The sequence below is a fragment of the Pinus tabuliformis genome, chromosome 4_2, assembly GCF_031772625.1.
Source record: "Pinus tabuliformis cultivar Carrire ecotype Pingquan chromosome 4_2, CPIR1, whole genome shotgun sequence".
In the NCBI taxonomy this organism is placed as follows: Eukaryota; Viridiplantae; Streptophyta; class Pinopsida; order Pinales; family Pinaceae; genus Pinus; species Pinus tabuliformis.
Window position 1 is genome coordinate 804226882 of NC_142304.1, and position 18703 is coordinate 804245584.

Below are 18703 nucleotides of genomic sequence, written 5' to 3' on the forward strand. Positions count from 1 at the left end.
CATAAAGCTTCTTTTGTGATTTCTGGTACTGAACAACTTGTATTGGTTTTCAGTGCTCTTTTGAAGAGCCTAATTTATTAAACTGTTTCAGCCCCCAGCAGTTTCCTTGGATGGTTCCGTACAAAATACCCTTGCTCTCCTGAGAAAGTGGCTTAAAACATAGTTACTGTATATGTAGACACTATCTTGCATCTGATAGTGTACGCTGATGATTGATGTGGGTATCTTTTTGGGAATCAAAATGCTTCACTGGCATAATTTCCATGACCAGCGTTCACCACCTAGCAAGAGGTGGGAGATTGCTTACACTCTGCAGCCACACGGCCGGAGCTAATGGCCTTTTGGTGGTTCAATGACCCCACTTTGTGGGCAGCATGGTGGCCACTTTTTGTGAGGATTGAACGTGGAGGGGGATGCAACCTGTTTTCACTGACATGGCCTGCCTCTTGTAGCTAAGACTGGTGGCAAGAGGGGAGATTGTTTACACTGCAAAAATGACCCCACTTTGTGGGTAGCATGGTGGTCGCTTCCTGTGAGGATTGAACTTGGAGGGGGATGCAACCCAATTTCACTGACATGGCCAACCTTTTATAGCTAAGATTGTGGTAGCAAGAGGTGGGAGAATGTTTACATTGTGCAACCACCCGGCACAAGCTAATGGCCTTTGGGTGGTTCAGTGACCCCCCTTTGTGGGTAGCATGTTTGCCATTTCTGAGGACTTGAGGGGGCTGGAACCCGTTTTGACTGACACGGTCCACCTCTTGTAGCTAAGATTGTGGTATTCGAGATATCAAGTTTCTTGATTTTATCGTAGGAGTTGTTCATACATCCAAGAAGTTCACTTTTGTTTTATCTTCTGGGCTCTGAACAATGCTCCTATTTTTGAACAGGAGATCAGATGCAGGCTTTTAGATCTACAGGGATTAATATCCAGCTTTGTGTTCAAAAATAGGAGATCAGATGCAGGCTTTTAGATCTACAGGGATTAATATCCAGCTTTGTGTTCCTCCCACTTTGCAGTTGTAGTTTTTAATCCAAGACTCTATGTTTATGCCCCACGGCCATGGTTTATTGGAATTTTTTTATTTTGATTTGAGCTTATGAAGTTGTTTTATGTCCTGGGGCATTTGTCCGGACTCTGCTTCCATATTTCAACTCTGTTTTATTTTTTTCGACTAGTCATCATAAAGGCGTTGTCTCACTATTAAATATTTGTGGAGTTTTTGTCTAGAATTTGGCGAAACAATATTTAGTCAAATAATGACTTTTCATTATTTGAAATGTGTTTTTAATTGCACATATAGATTAAACATTTTTTAGTCAAATAATGACTCTTCGTTATTTGAAATGTGTTTTTAATTGCACATATAGATTAAACATTGTGAAAAACAAACTTCTGTGCACTCGTATTATAGAGAATTTACAAGAATTCAAAAAAATATCTTTGCTGGATTCTGAACCAGTTTGACTGGAAAATATGCTTTTAGAAAAGTTTCAAAATGTCTTGTAGAAATACAAGAATTAATATCCATCTTTTTTGTCCCTCCCATTTCGCTTTCGCAATCTCTAGTTTTCATCTCAGATTATGGTTCCACAGCTAGGGTATTTTACGACTTGTAGAAATACAGGAATTAATATCCATCTTTCTGTGTCCCTCCCATTTCGCTTTCGCAATCTTAGTTTTCATCTCAGATTATGTGGATATTCCACAGCTAGGGTATTTTAGATTGAATTCAGGTGTTGAAGTGAAGAGCTCAAATGCCAAGTAAAGCATCTGCCCTGAGCGTCACTATCTACCCTGTAATCATTTTGGCCTTACCCAATTAAATTTCCCTGATATTATTTATAGGATATTTTAGATTTGAATTGAGGTATTGAATAGAGGTTTTGAAGTCAAGGGCTCAAATGCCTGCCCAAATATTTGAGCATCACTGTCTACCCAGTCACGATTTTAGTCTTAACCACATAAATTCCCCGGATATGATTAACTGTCCAAGTTGTCTGGTTTTGCTCGCTCTTCAAAATTTGGCTCTTCGGATTAGTGTTCAAGTCATCATGCCTCGCGGGGAATGGTATGTTACAAGCTTACTGAGATCAACTGTTCTGAAGATTCGAGTAACACATTAATAACATTTTTGAAGTCAACTCTATTTAGAGCAATTTGCATAATGTCAACGATCTTGTGTTCATTTTTTGGGTTAAGTCAACATATTCTATTTATTCTAGAGAAATTTATATCGTGAGGAGCATAGCTTCAAAACACTATGGCCTCATTCTTACAGGATTTATAATTTGCCAGACGGTAATGACAAAGACACTAACCATAACAAGAGAAAACTTAGTGGACCATAGACAGATTCCCTAAGGGATCAAAACCGCCCAAATATCCAAACACAACCCACAGTGATCATTAAACATCAATATTACCCGGATCCAGGTCATCAGGGCCATTGCCATGTGGTTGGCGAAAGACTTCATGGACATACTCCCCCATATGTGCCATTTTCCCTTCAAAGTTGTCCAACCGCTCCAGTGGCTGCTTCTGACTTCTGCAAAGGTAGACCAACTGATCCATCGTATTCTACTGATTATGCTGGAGGCCATTCATAAAACCATAAAACCTGCTTCTGACTTCTGCAAAGGGAGACCAACTGACGCATCGTATGCCACTGATTATGCTGGAGGCCATTCATAAAACCATAAAACCTGCTTCTGACTTCTGCAAAGGGAGACCAACTGATGCATCGTATGCCACTGATTATGCTGGAGGCCATTCATAAAACCATAAAACCAATGATCTCGCCACAATCATTGTGGCGTTATCGAGCCAACTGCTCCACTGTTGTTAAAACTTAACAACTTCGCGAATTTGTGCTTCTAAAGAATCAAAAGGCAACGCCTACATTTTGCATCTCCTCCCCCTTCATCCTGTTGTTCCACATGGTGCACTGCTACCCGTCCCCTAGGACCAGCACCTTTCTGGACCAGCACCTTTCTGGACCCGTCCATGCTGGCGCTGCATGGGGCTCCCGCTAGTTACCTTGCTGGCCCACATCAAGATTTCCAACCAATGTCCCGGTTGCCAGGACAAATGAGCAGTTCGCACGCCCAAAACACATCAGCCGCTGGCTCGTGCTCGCCCCATGCAAACGTCCAACGGTCAGTACTTCTACTAGCATCAAGACGACCACCTCTCAATGGAGTGCAGCGTGCCGCCTACCTGTGTGTGACCAACCCTCCAACAGACACATCAGTATCCCTCGCGCCCACAGGTTCTCCATTCCTGCCAGGAGCTCCCAGCCTCCGTAACTACAGACACCAACAAGAAATAGCACACTGGGGTTTTCAGCAACCCCACTGGCCACCCCCGCTAGAGCCCAGGACACCCCCCCACACCTCTACTGGGACTCTATGAAAAAAACAAGACTAAAATGACAATGGAGGAAGAAACGAATACCTGCGCCGATGAGAGAGGGGAACAATCCACTTCTGACGCGAATACCGCCCTGTTAATGATGCGGTCCACGCGCTTCGCCACCGAAAATTCACCCACAACCCAAACCTCCGAGGGCGAACTGGGTTCCCAAATGATTATGCCAAGGACCACCGTATTGACCAAATTACCACCATTAAACTCAGATCGAATTCCTAACCTGCAAACAGTGCACCTAACCTAAGTAGCCACCCTGCTCTCCACAACAACGAATCTCTCACAATAATGAATCTCTGTCCTCTTGACCACGGTCTCTAACTAGAAACCAATCTTCACAATTCATATGGAAGTGTTTAATCGCACTCATAGTCATCCATCAAAAGTATACATAGAGATCAATATCTCTTAGAGAGCCAAAATACATAGAGATCAATATCTCTTAGAGAGCCAAAATTCTTATTGCTCCGTTAAGGACTAATTCTCATCAACTCTGTTGTGACACAGGGAGTTGGAAAATGCCAAAAATGTGTGGGAGAAAAGAGTATGCATTTTTTGTTCTTCCGGAAGAGTGGAAACTGAAAAACATTTCATTTTAGAATGTAAGGCCTTCAAAGACAACAATGAAAGTTATGCAGATACGCTAGCAGCTAGCTCTTGGGCTAATCTATTTAGCGAGGGGTTTGTGGAGATACAGAGAACATTTATTTTGAAGCTTCAAAAAAATAAGACCGAATACATCAAGCAGATGAAAAAGTAGTCTATTCCAAACTGCTTTAAAATAATTTATTTATTTCTTTCTTTCCATCCACCATACGGTACAAAATGCCCTGCATATAAAATCTCAAAGCTTCTACATCCTCGCCCCCGCGTTAGCTTCTTGGTACACAACATCAATCAAATGCCATGTGGCAGTAGAGTAAATACCCCCTTAAACCTCCGGGACCCCCTTCTGGTACACAACATCAATCAAATGCCACGTGGCAGGAGAGTAAATACTCCTTAAACCTCCGTGACCCCATTCGGGCAGATCTTGTGCTCATTTTATTAATTAGTTTTTTCTAACATTATTTATTATGCCATGCTTATGAAATTTCAAAGCTTCTACATCCTCGCTCCCACCTTAGCTTCTTGGTACGCATCAATCAAATGCCACGTGGCAGGAGAGTAAATACCCCTTAAACCTCCGTCACCCCATTCGGGCAGATCTTGTGCTCATCTTATTAATTAGTTTTTTCTAACATTATTTATTGTTAATATGATGTAGCTCATCTTTTATTTAATTAGCTTGAACTCGAGTTTATGGTTGATTTATAAGATTTTTCTTATTCATTATTAAAATGATTTTTTGTAATGTGAGCTCCATTTTATTATTTAAATTATATTTTTAAATATTAAAATAAAATTTAAAATTAATGTTTTGGAAAAATTTTAAAATATTTTGGTAAAAAAATTCAATAACTTAAAAACATTTTCATAAAAAAATTCATTAAAAATTATATCATTATTAATTTTTAATTAAATTTAAAACAAAATCAATAAAAAGATTACCATGGAAATTTTGTTAAACAACTACATGATTCTTACATTCTCAATGATTCTTACATTCTCATTACATTTTCAAGCTTGGGTATATATATTAACATAGATAACGGAGAAATAAATTCAATTTCGATATGAGAGAATAGAGAGCATCTCTATTTTCACTGCAAAACCAACCAAACAAATAAAATTTAAAATTAATGTCTTTAGAAAAATATTTTGGTAAAAAAATTCACTAACTTAAAAACATTTTCATAAAAAAATTCATTAAAAAATTATATTATTATTAATTTTTAATTAAATTTAAAACAAAATCATAAAAAGATTACCATGAAAATTTTGTTAAACAACTACATGATTCTTACATTCTCAATGATTCTGACATTCTCATTATTTTCAAGCTTGGGTATATATATTAATATGGATAACGGAGAAATAAATTCAATTTCGATATTAGAGAATAGAGAGCATCTCTATTTTCACTGCAAAACCAACCAAACCAAATAATTATAAATAAATTAATGTTGCCATTCCATTTTGGTTATATTTGAGAATAATAAACAAATTAATGTTGCCGTTCCATTTTGATTATATTTTGCTTAATTTTAAGAGTTGTGGATTGCATTCCCATGGGAGTTTTCTTATTGTTCGATGTTGATTAAATTGGTATTTGTTGATTATTAGATAAATTTTAATTTAAAATATTAATTGTTAAAATGTTTTTTTATTCAATTTAATTATGAATTAAAATTCAGTAAGGTTTTCAAGTTTGGATTTTTTTTTCCTGAGCATAACGTAAGGGATATCCTTCCCAAGGGATATCCTGACCTTAGGTAGGATAACCTGATCTCCCTTCGCGGGGCAAGGATGAGGGGACGAACCGCTTGCTCGACCAAAGAGAGAGCAATGAATGCATTCATTACTGGCTGGGTTGCCCGGGAGAGGAGGTAGAGATAAGATCTCAGGAAGGAAAGAGATAGAATAGATTGAAGCAGATAGAAATAGAATATCAACGGACGGACAGGTAGCAAGATAGATAGACGGAGGGTGAGGGTGAGCCTGTCGAACTCTCGACCTCTGGGAGAGGCAACGAACGCTCGACCACCGCCATCGAAATCTGTTCAAACCTCCGCCAAAGCATATATTATATATGTCATTATGCTATTTTGAACGAACCAACCCACCATTCATGACGAAACCCATAATATACCATTCATGACGACACTCATATGGATGTTGGGGCTTTCTATTAAGATCAAATTAGCGCGGATGCTCCAGTTTGCTTATTCCCCTTAGGGATTAGTGTGGATGGACATGGACAGGATGGATGGGATGGATGGGCAACGCCACCTTCAAGGACTGAATTTCCCATATCTCAAGGCGTGGTACGGCTGGTCTTGCTTGTATTACAAGGCCACTTTCCATCCCCAAAGTATAATCTATCATCTCGTTCAGAGCTCATGCTTTAGCCTTGGTACTGGAGTTGGCTCCTTCGTTTGAAGGGCATGTAGAAGAGTAGGATATAACAGAGTAATGGAGTTGACTTGATGGCGAGTCAATAGGTGTGGTCGGGGGGTTGTTGGGGGTTGATCCGGTCCGGTGGACTAAGTAGTTGGAGTTGCTCGAGTAGTTTCATCCATTGATTCCAATAAAGAGACTTCCATGCACCCCCGTTAACGCCCACCAGAACCTACGTACGTTTCAATCAAGGCCTCCTTGCCTCTCCTGAATCCCCGGGACTGAGGGTCCATCTCCCATTCGATCAGTGAATGGGACGATCAGCAAACATGCAGGTAGGTTGGGTGAAGGGCAAGGTATGTCAATCGCTTGTCTGTAATCAGACAAGGTCTCCCCGAAGGCCCGGGACTGTAACAATCACCTGGACGTCAGTTGTGGGAACTGCCCTTTATATAGACAGACTCTTTATATTGTAAGGGAGGGCTTGGGCACTTAGAGCATATTAACTTGAGAAGATGCCTACTGGATTACTTTCAGTTGGACCTACAGCAACCAACAAACAACCTAGTGTGGCGTGGCGTCTTAACAACCCTTGATAGACCGGACGGCTCACAGACCTGAACTGAAGGCTCCCTACGAAGGTCTTCTTGACTGAAGAGGTTATAAGTAAGTGGTATAAATTCTGAAAAGTTCAATTTACTTATTGGGTGGGGGCTTATGGTCGAGCCTGCTTACGCATCCTCAAGGTAAGGTACGAAGTCGGAATTCTCTGGGAATGACTTTGCTATGACTTATGTAACGAAGTGTACACCTAACGTCTTAATTGACGGGGGGGGGCGTTTAATAAAATAAATAGAGATATAACTAGGCCTGAGTAAGTCTTCTTCTATTAATTTCAATAGATTAACGGAGATTAATTTCATATATGATATTATTTTTTTACAAGTCTTCTTCTATTAATTTCAATAGATTAACGGAGATTAATTTCATATAGGATATTGATTTGAGTTTGTTTTTAATTATAAAATTAAAGAATTTTACAGTTTAAATGTTTGGTAGTTTAAATGTTTTATGTTTTGGTTTTTTAAGTATATTTTTGAATTAATTTTATAGAAAATTTTGAAGGTAAATGTTGATTTTAAAATGTGATATATGGTTAAATTTTACTAAAATCTTTAGTGATATTTTTATAAAAATAGCTTTTATAAAAAATTAATTATGATTTTATATATTGTCCCTAAAAAGTTTAGCTCTTTTAGAATAAAATAATTTTATCCTAAAATAATTGAGTCAATTATTAAAAAAATGGAAATTAGATATTTCTTTATGGAAAAAAAACATGGAAATTAGTCACTGTGTAAAAAATAGGTCTTATATTTTTGGTTAATTTTGTTAAAAATATGGTATGAATTTGTTGGAGTTGCATGTTTGAGTTGTGAAGTTTGTACAATTTGATTGTGGTTTAAGGTATTGAATTCATTTATGGATTCAAAAATATAATTTAAATAATGAAAAATCACAATCTTGCCAAAATTTATATCACTAAATTCCACAAAAATAAGAAATGCAAAGATTATATAATAATAAAACAAGCATAGAATATATAATAAAGATTTTTGGATTAATTTATAATTTTTGTATTTGTTGTAAATGAATAGAAGTTGGTTGAGTGATTTACCAAGTTTATGTATAAGATATTGTATTTTTGCTTATTGATTTTGGAATAATTTTAGTTCAAAATTTGTATGGTAGAATGATAGAAGATGGTTTTAATTATTTAAAGTGGTGTTCCACAAAACCAACCAAAATTTGGAATAGTTAGATTACACTTTATAGAATTTGCAAAGATGTTTGACAAACGTTATATATTTAATGCTAGTTATTTTTTAAAATGGAGAAATTTAGAATAGTTAGATCACAGTTCGTATAATTTTCAAAAATGTTTGACAAACATTATATATTCAAGGCAAGTTATTTTTAATAATAAGAGATGCATAGATTATATAATAATAGAACATGCTTAGAATATATAATAAAGGTTTTTGGATTAATTTATAATTTTGCATTTGTAGTAAATGAATAAGAGTTTGTTGAGTGATATTGTATTTTTGCTTGTTGATTAAGGAATAATTTTAGTTTAAAATTTGTATGATAGAATGATAGAAGATGGTTTTAATTATTTAAGGTGATATGTTTTATTTTCAAAGTATTTGAATAGAAAAAAAAAAAAAAACTAGTCTAATTATGAGATGTCTTTTTTTTTTAACACAAGAATGAAGAATAAATGCTATATTAAAAGATACTAAGTTAAAGCTCAGTTTAGATACATGGTTTACATAAGCAAGTTGAACCCAATGGACATGTTCAGAATGGAGTATGCATCAACGACCATCTATAGAATTTTGACCTTGAAGTTTTTGAACAAAATGCTACAATATATACAATATTCCACTTGTACATCACCAAAATTTACAAAGCATCCACTCATTTTGCCCCTTGTTAAGATAAAGGGGACATAACCCTTTTTCCCCTACCACCATAGTTCAGTTTGATTTAGTCTTGAGCCAAATTTAGCCATGTGATCAACCTTGGAGTTGTTTGATTTGAGAACATGGAGATATTTATTCTTGGGAATGGATTGATACCAGTGATAAATCGCTTGAAAATTTGACTTAACTTTGTATTCGAGGGGAGAGATCTTGAATATAAAAGGTGAAATTCATTCAAGGAATCACAGAAAACAATCACATTTTGGGTTCCCAGATTCAATATTTGCCTCAACCCTAATATTAAGGCATAGGCTTCAACAACGTTGTTGGAAGTGTAACCTAAAACTAAGCATACAAATGTTCTTCTTGATTCGCAGGGAAAAAATTCACTGCCCTCCTAATTATGAGATGTATTTTAGCAATCAATGAGAGGGATATATAGACTTGATGAGTGTCAATGAGAGGGACATTTAGACTTTCAAGATTTAGATTTATACAATACTATTTATAATGTTCGTAAATCTTTCTTTTGCACAACTTTGAGCTTTTTATGCATCATCAAATGAGTAGGATATATATACTTGATGATTGTCAATGACAGAGACATTTAAACTTTCAAAATCTAGATTTTAAATAACAATTTTTGTTATGTTCATAAATCTTTATTTTGCACATCTGTAAGTTTTTTTTATACATTATCAAGAAATTAACAATGACAGTGAGTGTGTTGTTGCCAAATTTGACCCCAATTAGAACTTAGCTCTTTATGACGGTTTCGCCTCATGCTTCCCTTGTCATATAACTTCTTATCATGTTTCTATTACCAAAAATTACTCGCTTGAATCCTTATCTTTACCCTACATTAGATTTATCTTTACAATAATCAATTAAACTCACAAATGATCATTATTACATTAAATAAAATATTAATACTAAATTGATAATAATAAGAAACTTTATAAAATTTTAATCCTAAATTAATAATAATAAGAAACTTTATAAACATAAATTATAGCTATAATTATAATAATTATAAAATTAAAAATAAATAAATAATTTAATAATCAAAATACACATTATTATTATTAAAATAATTAATAATATAAAAAATTAAAAATTAAATATAATGATTAAATTATAAATTATAAATTAAATAAATACAAATTAAACACCCATTTTAATTGGTAGTAAAAAATTAAATTATATCAAATATAGTATTAAGCCAATTAAAACAATAAAATATTAAATTATAACATAATTAAAAAATATTTAAAAACATTAAACCTGCCTAACCTATCGTCTTGCCTTACCTACGTATGACATTTTTTTTAATAAGTATTAAGATGGGGTAGGCACGTTTCTTACTGCCACAATCTTTGACTCCCTTCTCAAATACAATTACACTACCCATTGCCATATAACAAATAATAAAGGTGTGACTCATTCAACTTCATAAAGCCTTATCAAGCCTTCCACGAGGGTTGAACCACTAGTGTACTCCCCACGCGAGCCAAGAGCTCATCGGGCCTCCAAACTCTATGCTTTTTTCTCCTCACACAAACCCAACAGAGATATTAACTATGTTTTAGAAGAAATTTAAACAAAGTTTACTACTTACATATATTAAAGTTTATATATATAACATATAAATTATATAAATACATATAAACAATAATTAATATATATATATATATATATAAAACATAAACTACACACATATATTATATATAGTTTATGTATTACTATAATTTTATATTTTATTTATATTTATTTTTTTTATATATTTAAATCTGATATTTTTTTTCCCCGAGGAAAAATTGTAATTTCTATTAATATTTGAAAATTACATGTTGTAGATGCTTGAAGAAGCATATGCTGTATGTTGTGGCAGAGCATCATTCAGATGTTCATGTACAAAAAACTCTGTAGGGTATACTGATAGTATGTGCATAATTACATATCAAAAATAAAATATATACATAGAACTGTTCGGTGAATATGAACTGGCAGTAGCTCAAAACTCATGTAAATAGGTCCTCTCGGGCCCCTATATTCTAAGGTTGATATATGGACGATGATAGTACTGATAGTGGTCCATGTCCTTCTGCTCCTTGTATCATCCATAAACGCCGAGGCAGACCGCAACCTCCTTGGAAAGATGGTCATAAATCTGGTTGCACTCCTTGTAGATATGATGACACACAATGGAGTCAATTTGGGCCCTTAAAAGCAGTGCATCATCCAATATGTGCTTGAGTGCATGTGCATGGCAAATAGATAAGTTGTTGAACCAATTTATGATAATCTTGGAGTCACCAAAAACTTGTAGGTGCCTACACTCTTTTTCTAAAGCAAATTGCAAAAGATGTATGAGTGTAAGCAATTTTGAAAAGTTATTGGTACCATTGCCCAAACCCATCTGTATTTTGAAGAAATGGTTCTCTAATAAGTGTAATAAAGCTCCCCCACCACAACCATCAAAATAGGCCCATGGAATGCTTTTGTCGATGACTTCAGGGGTAATGGTTCAATGGGGGGCAGGTCTATCATCCTCGGGTATATTGGAATAAATGGACAAGACACAAGTAGAAGCCTGGTTCCAATGAGACCTAATAACACTAAATATTAATTTGTTCTGAGTTAGCCAGATGGACCAATAGACTAGTAATGGGAGATTTCTAGCTTTGTGAGGCTGAGCCGATGACCACCAAGTTTGCCATGCTTCAAGGATGGTATTTCCCCGCCATCTGAAGGTGACGGAGGGAGAGGAGAGAACCAGGGCCCAAAAATCCATGATGATGGGATAGTGAAGGAATAAATGCTTAATGGATTTAGAGGCTTGTCGACATAAACACACCAAGCAGGACCATGGAAAGATCGCTTCATAAGGTTATCCCCCGTGGGAGCTTTATGGCGAAGAATGGTCCACATGAAGAGTTTGGTGCGAGGGGGAGCTTTCAGTTTCCATAATAACCTCCACCACCAGTCAGATATTGGTGGCTTATGAGTAGAGTATATAACAATGTAGCCATCCTTGGGAGTGTAATAACCATTTTTAGCATGTGCCCAAATTAGTTCACATTCACCTTCAAGAATCTTGACATGTGATTCAGTAAGAGCACTTGTATAATTGAGCCGGTCTAGGTGCCATATGTTAGGTATGCCAAGTTGTAATGCCGTTTTCCAAGCCCGAGAAAAAATATTAGTGTTTTTTGGGTCGGCAATTTGATCAAAATTGATAATACCAGCATTAGATAAATAATGGGTGAGTTCAGGAGGTAGTCTAAAGGCATTATGGATCCATACCCACACGTACTGAGGAGCTTGACCTAATCCTTCAGGCCAGTCCATCACGAACATATGATATGGAGTTTAATACACTCTCCATATGGTTGATATTCCTGTCCCGTTCCAAGTAGGGAGCCGAATCCATTCAATTGTGCGAAGGGGCCAGATGTATTTTTGATAAACAACCTCAGTCCATAAGCTTTGTGTCGTGAGAATCTGGCAACCCATTTTGGATGCAAGTGCTTTGGAGAAGGACTCAAGGTTTTTTAGTCCCCAACCACCCCATTTCTTTTGGAAGCACAATCAAATCCCAACAAACCCATGCATATATGTGACCATCCTGTCTCCCTTTCCATAAGAATCTGCATCACAACTGTTGGATCCGTGAGATAATTCCTTTTGGGATCCAGGACATAGACATCCAGTAAACTGGAGTGGTTTCCAATTAGAACCAATCTTCTAGCTCTGGAGAGGTATTTGTGATGCCAAATGTTTAGTCTTCTTTCAATCTTGGTTACCAGCCAAGTCTAATCAACAATCCTGTAATGAAGGGGTTTGAATCGAAAACCAAGATACTTCAAACCATCATCCAAAGATAGGAAAGAGTAAGGGAATCTGTGGAGAGCGAATTGGATCTCATGAGGTGAGCATCTAGAAGATGTAATAGTAGATTTCCGGGCATTACACTCCATACCAGTAGCAAAACAGAATAAATGCATAATAGATTGAAAGATTGATAGATCACCAATGCCCCCATTGAGAAAAATTAAAACATCATCTACAAAAATTAAATGCATTAAGATACAATTGTTGGTGATCTTAATACCTTAAAGACGTCCCAGTTTGCTGATGAGCCGGCTCAGACCTTCCATAATTAGCAGGAACAGGAGAGGGGAGAGGGGACAACCCTGTCGAAGACCCCTCTCTGCATGAAAAAAAGGGGAGGTAGATCCATTGATGAGTACACTAAAAGATACCTTGGTGATGCAACACATGATCCAATTGACAAATTCTAGAGGGAATACCAAATGGGTTAATAACATTCTCAGGTAAAGCCAACTTGTGTGATCAAAAGCCTTTGCAAGATCAATCTTAAGGATCATGCCTTTCAATTTCTTAATTTTGATGGAGTGTAAAACTTCTTGTGCAGTACCAATGGCATCATGTATTTGTCGATTGTTAAGAAAGGCAAATTGTTTAGGGGAAATATGTGCAGAGAGAATGGGATTAAGTCGATTGGCAATGATCTTATGGATGCAGTTGTAGAGAGAGATAGGTCGAAATTTGTTGAAAGATTCAGGACAATCAGATTTTGGGATGAGGGCTATGAAGGTTGAATTGAAAGCCTCATACATGTGACCACTAGTGCGAAAGTCTTCAATGATTTGGAGTATATCATCCCCCATAATGTTAAAGAATTCCAAATAGAACTCAATCAACCAGCCATCGGGACTAGGATTCTTTTCCTTCTTAAACCATTTTAGAGTATTCTCCAGGTCCCCCATCGTAACCGGTTTGAGGAGATCCTCAACTGCTTCCTGATCAACAAAGCGAGGAAATAAGCCAGCCACCCTAATGATCTCTGCCAAAGTTGCTTCCCGAGGGGCCTTGTAAAGATTTCTAAAGTGAGATGAACCGAGAGATGCTAAGTGATGAAAAAAGTGCACTCTCTAGCCTTCCTCATCGGTCATCTGCGAGATGGTGTTGATCGCTCGATGCCCATTAGCATAATGATGGTAGAATTTTGTATTGTCATCTCCCTCTTTCAACCAGATAGCTCTACTTCGAAGTCTCCAAGTTTCCTCTTTGTCCTTTAATATTCTATCCCGTTCAGTCTCCAAGTTGATGAGATGGGTCTTGGCATCAACAGATAAAAATCCCCTCCCATTATCATCCTCCTCACTAGTGATCTCGATCTCGATGGAGTGGAGCTTGATGTCATCTTGTTGTCGCTTGTTATGAGCCCAACTAATGGATAATTGTTTGAGTTTAAGAAGGTTGTTAGAGAAACCTTCCGAGATAGATCTGTTATCACCCCAAGTAACTCTCCTAGGTTGTATCTCAGAGATGTTCAGGAACATTACAAACTCAACAAAATGTTGGGAAAAATGGTGGATGAATGAAAGAAATGCTGCATATTCAAGCTAGATAACCACTTCTGCTATGCTTAACCCCAGACATGGGTGAACACCCCCAGACTACAAGGCTTTAGACCACCAATTACTCACAGTTTTAAGGAAAATGTGATGATGGAGAACACTGATCACACCAGCAGATGCATAGGACCCTGTGATGGCCAGCTGCAACCAGTTTAAAGGTCTGTAAATCTATTTCCTAATGCACAGACAGGATGACAACTCTCTGGCATTAAAATAACAGAAACCTGCATACAAATTCAATGATACATGCTAGATTCTAACACAGAGGTGGGATGACAGCCCCTCTAATGCTAAACATCAACAACACATGAATAAATGCATAACAGGCACAACCTGGAACAAAGAAGAAGAAGTGGAAAGTGAGCAATTAACAACAAAAGAAGCTTGCATTAGCTGAAAATGAAGACCAGACGCTGCAGGTATCACAGTAGTTACAGTCTCCAGAAGTTGAAGCTTACAACAAAATAACATTCATCAACCTGATTACATCTTCTTTTTGGGTTTATATAGAGTTTGTTTACAAAATTGCTCTGCTGCCCTAAGCGTGGAGGGGTCATAACTGGCCACCAACCACATTTACAATTAGATATGGGTCCTTGCTGCACACTGTGTGTTTTAATGAATCAATTTGACATTTACTGGTACTTTGTTGTCCTTCCTGAACAGGTGAAGTATTATTTGAATGAATTTCAATAACTACTGCAGTCATTGAACTGCTCGAGGATCATCCTTTTCATCCTTGGCCGTGCTGTTCTTTGAATGTGGCAGCTGAGGATTTAATGCACATAGTATTGAACCATCGACTCTTTTCTTCTTCGGGTGCATAGGACTGCCAAAACACAGAAAATGCATGGAAAATGGACGATGAGCTGAGAACGAGTGCTAGCCATTGAATGGCTCAGACGGACAATCGAGATCTGATGGTGGGAGGCGATGGAAGACACAGAGGCGCAACGGGGATCAATAGTAGCCGTTGGATTAAACAAACGAGCGGCGGAGATCAGTCTACGAAGGATATCGGAAGACAACAGGATCGGACAAACGAGGGCCGTCAGATCGCAGTCGGGCAGATCCGACGGCTATTGGGCGGCGGAGGTGGGCGCGGATTAATGAATGGGGAGCCATACATATGGATGGTTAACAGTTTCCCCACACCGCTCACGAGAGACAGGCAGTTTTCGTACATGGAGGAGTGATCGAGTAATAAAGCGCCGCGTGGCAGATGGGACGGCGGGGAAACAACTTTCCCCGCTGACTAACAGATGCGCAAGTTACGGGAGTGGGGGCTGCGTAAAGCGTTGGATTGTGGCGACGGACAATCGGACGTACACGATAATAAACACGTGCTCCGGGTGATGTGACAGGTGAGGGCCCCGTCGGGTTGTATGATTTGGCAAATGCACGTAGTTATACGTGTTAAGACTTTAGCGCCCGGGGAATAAACACAGAATGGGTTTATATGGGGTTTAAACGGGTTTATGGAGGATTTTAGTGGAAAATGGAGGAAATGCGTGCAGCGGGGTTTAAGTAAATATGGGTTTACACAAGGTTTCAGAAGAAAATAGATAAAAGGGGTTACGAGGGTATACAACAAACAGAGGTGAAAGGATGAAATAAAGTACTGTGAGCTCCCTCTCTATAAAGACACACGGCCACAGTGGTCATTTGGTCCTCCAAACACACAAATGCATAGCAGAGCTAACACTGGCTCCTTCTGGGGATGAGATCCTCCCTGTGAGGTCTCAAGAACCTGCAGATCAATGCCTTCCTGATGAAAACAAATTAGCCAAAATTCCTAGTGTTCCATTGGGCATGGAGTCTACTGCACCTATACTAAAACTGATAAAAACACAATATTTACAACTTTTAAGGCCAAAGACCTTAAATCACATAAACTTTCAAAAACCGCCCATTAACTGGGCCATCAAAAACTGCTTCTCCTCCCATACTTTTCAGTATGAAGGTGTTGTTCCCTTGAATCTGTGAAATGATGAAAGGCCCTGTCCAGAAAGCATCAAACTTCCCATGATTTCCTTTCTTTTCTTTTAGTGCATCCCATTTCAAAACCAAATCACCAACTTGAAAATTATTTGTTTTTGCCTTCTTGTCAAAGGCTTCCTTGACCTTTCTCTGATGTGCTGCAGCCTTTTCAACCAGCTGTTCTCTAATCTGATGTACCTCTGCTAAATTAGTGATCCTTTTTGCCATGCCTTCCTCTTCATCCTGTTCTGTTTGAAGGAATTTCGCCACAGGGAGAGTCAATTGAATTGGAAATACAACTTCAGTGCCATATACCAGCTTAAAAGGAGAATTCCCTGTGGATTTTTTAATGGTCACTCTGTTAGCCCACAGTGCATACTTGAGCTTTGAATCTCAATTCTTTTTATTGTCCTCTAACAACTTCTTAATTATCCTTATCAGGCTTTTATTAGAGGATTCTGCCAGACCATTTCCTTGAGGATAATATGAGGTGGAATGAACAAGTTTAATACCCATTGAATCACACATTTCCACCAATTCTTTTGCCCTGAAGGCTGCTGCATTATCTGTTATTAATTTATGTGGACAACCAAATCTGCTAAAGATATTCTCTGTCAAAAACTTCATGACCACATTATGATCAGCCTTCCTGGTAGGGACTGCCTCAATCCACTTGGTAAAATAGTCAGTGGCTACTAATATCCATCTATGCTGGCCACTGGAATGTGGATTGATTTCTCCAATGAAATCCAAACCCCACTGCTAAAAAGGTCCTTTTGCCTGAATTGGTTTTAGGGGCAGGGACTTCAACTGTTGTTTTCCTTCAAATCTTTGGCACCTGTCACAAGATTTAACAAAAGAAAATACATCAGAAAATAAAGTGGGCCAATAGTACCCAGCTCTCAGGATTTTATGGGCTGTGGTTTTCTAATAATGGTGCCCTCCACACATGCTGGAATGAAATTGCTGCATAACTTCTTTTCAATGTTCCTTGTCCAGACACCTTAAAAATATTCCAGATGGATCCATCCAGTAGAGCAGATTTTCGTTGATGCAATATTTAGCTGCTCTAAGTTTTAAAGTTCTAGCTTGAATTTGAGTAAATCCTGAAGGGATTTCTAGCTTCTGCAAGAAATTAATTATTTCGGCATACCAACTACAAGAAGCTAGATTCTCGGCCACTCACTGCCTTCTCTATGGTTCAGCTGCTTTTTCTTCTTATGCCTGACCATTTTCTGCAATAGTGCACAAGAAATCAATATCTAAAGACTTGCAATTTTTTTCAGACAATAACTTGGCAAGCCCCTGACCTCTGACAACCTTGGTGGGCTTCAGTTCTATATTAAATTCTATCATCTTTTCAATCCATTTTTCCCTTCTTCCATCAGCATCAGGTTGTGTCATGACATCTTTTATTGCAACAGAGGGTACATATGCAATTATCTTTGAATACAAGATATAAACTCTGAAAGCTTTCAAGGATTTGATAAGGGCATATGCGTGTTTTTCAATAATATCATACCTCAGTTCAACATCCCTCAAGTTCTTGCTGAAAAACGCTACTGGATGTTCTGAACCTTCTTCATTTGCTTGCAATAGAACAACTGCAATGGTATCTTCAGAGGCAAATGGAAATACATGGAACTCCTTGCTGTAATCTGCACTTATTAATGTGGGAGCCTCCATAATAGCCTTCTTAATGGACTCAAAAGATTGTCTTGCTATATTAGTCCACTTGATTTCTGCCCCTTTCTTCAACATGGAGGTAACATGCTTCACCAATTTTGCAAAGTTTGGGATAAACCTCCTTACAAAATTAATTTTGCCCAGAAAGGATTGGATATCTTTCTTTGATCTTGGGACAGACAAAATTTGTATTGCTTTTACTCTTTTTGGGTCGATTCGGACACCTATAACAGACACCACATCTCCTAACAGCTTGCCTTCATTTAAAGAAAATTGAGATTTTTTAGGATTGACTGAAATTCCAAACCTTCTGCACTTCAGAAACACTTTTTTCAAATGCTGCAAATGATTTTGATGGCTGCTGGAGTATACTGTTATGTCATCAAGGTAGATAAGGACAAATTTGTCCTTCTCTCCTACAAATGCTATATCCATAGCTCTCTGAAAGGTGGCTCCAGCATTCATCAACCCAAAAGGCATTTTGGCATACATAAAAGTGCCCCAAGGAGTGGTGAATGCAGTCTTTTCTTGATCATCTGGGTGCACAACAATCTGATTAAAACCTGAAAAACCATCCAAGAAAGACATTACTTTGGCTCCTGAGACCTTTTGCAGCAAATGCTCCATTTTCGGCAAGGGATAATTATCTTTCTTTGAGCATTTTTTCAAAT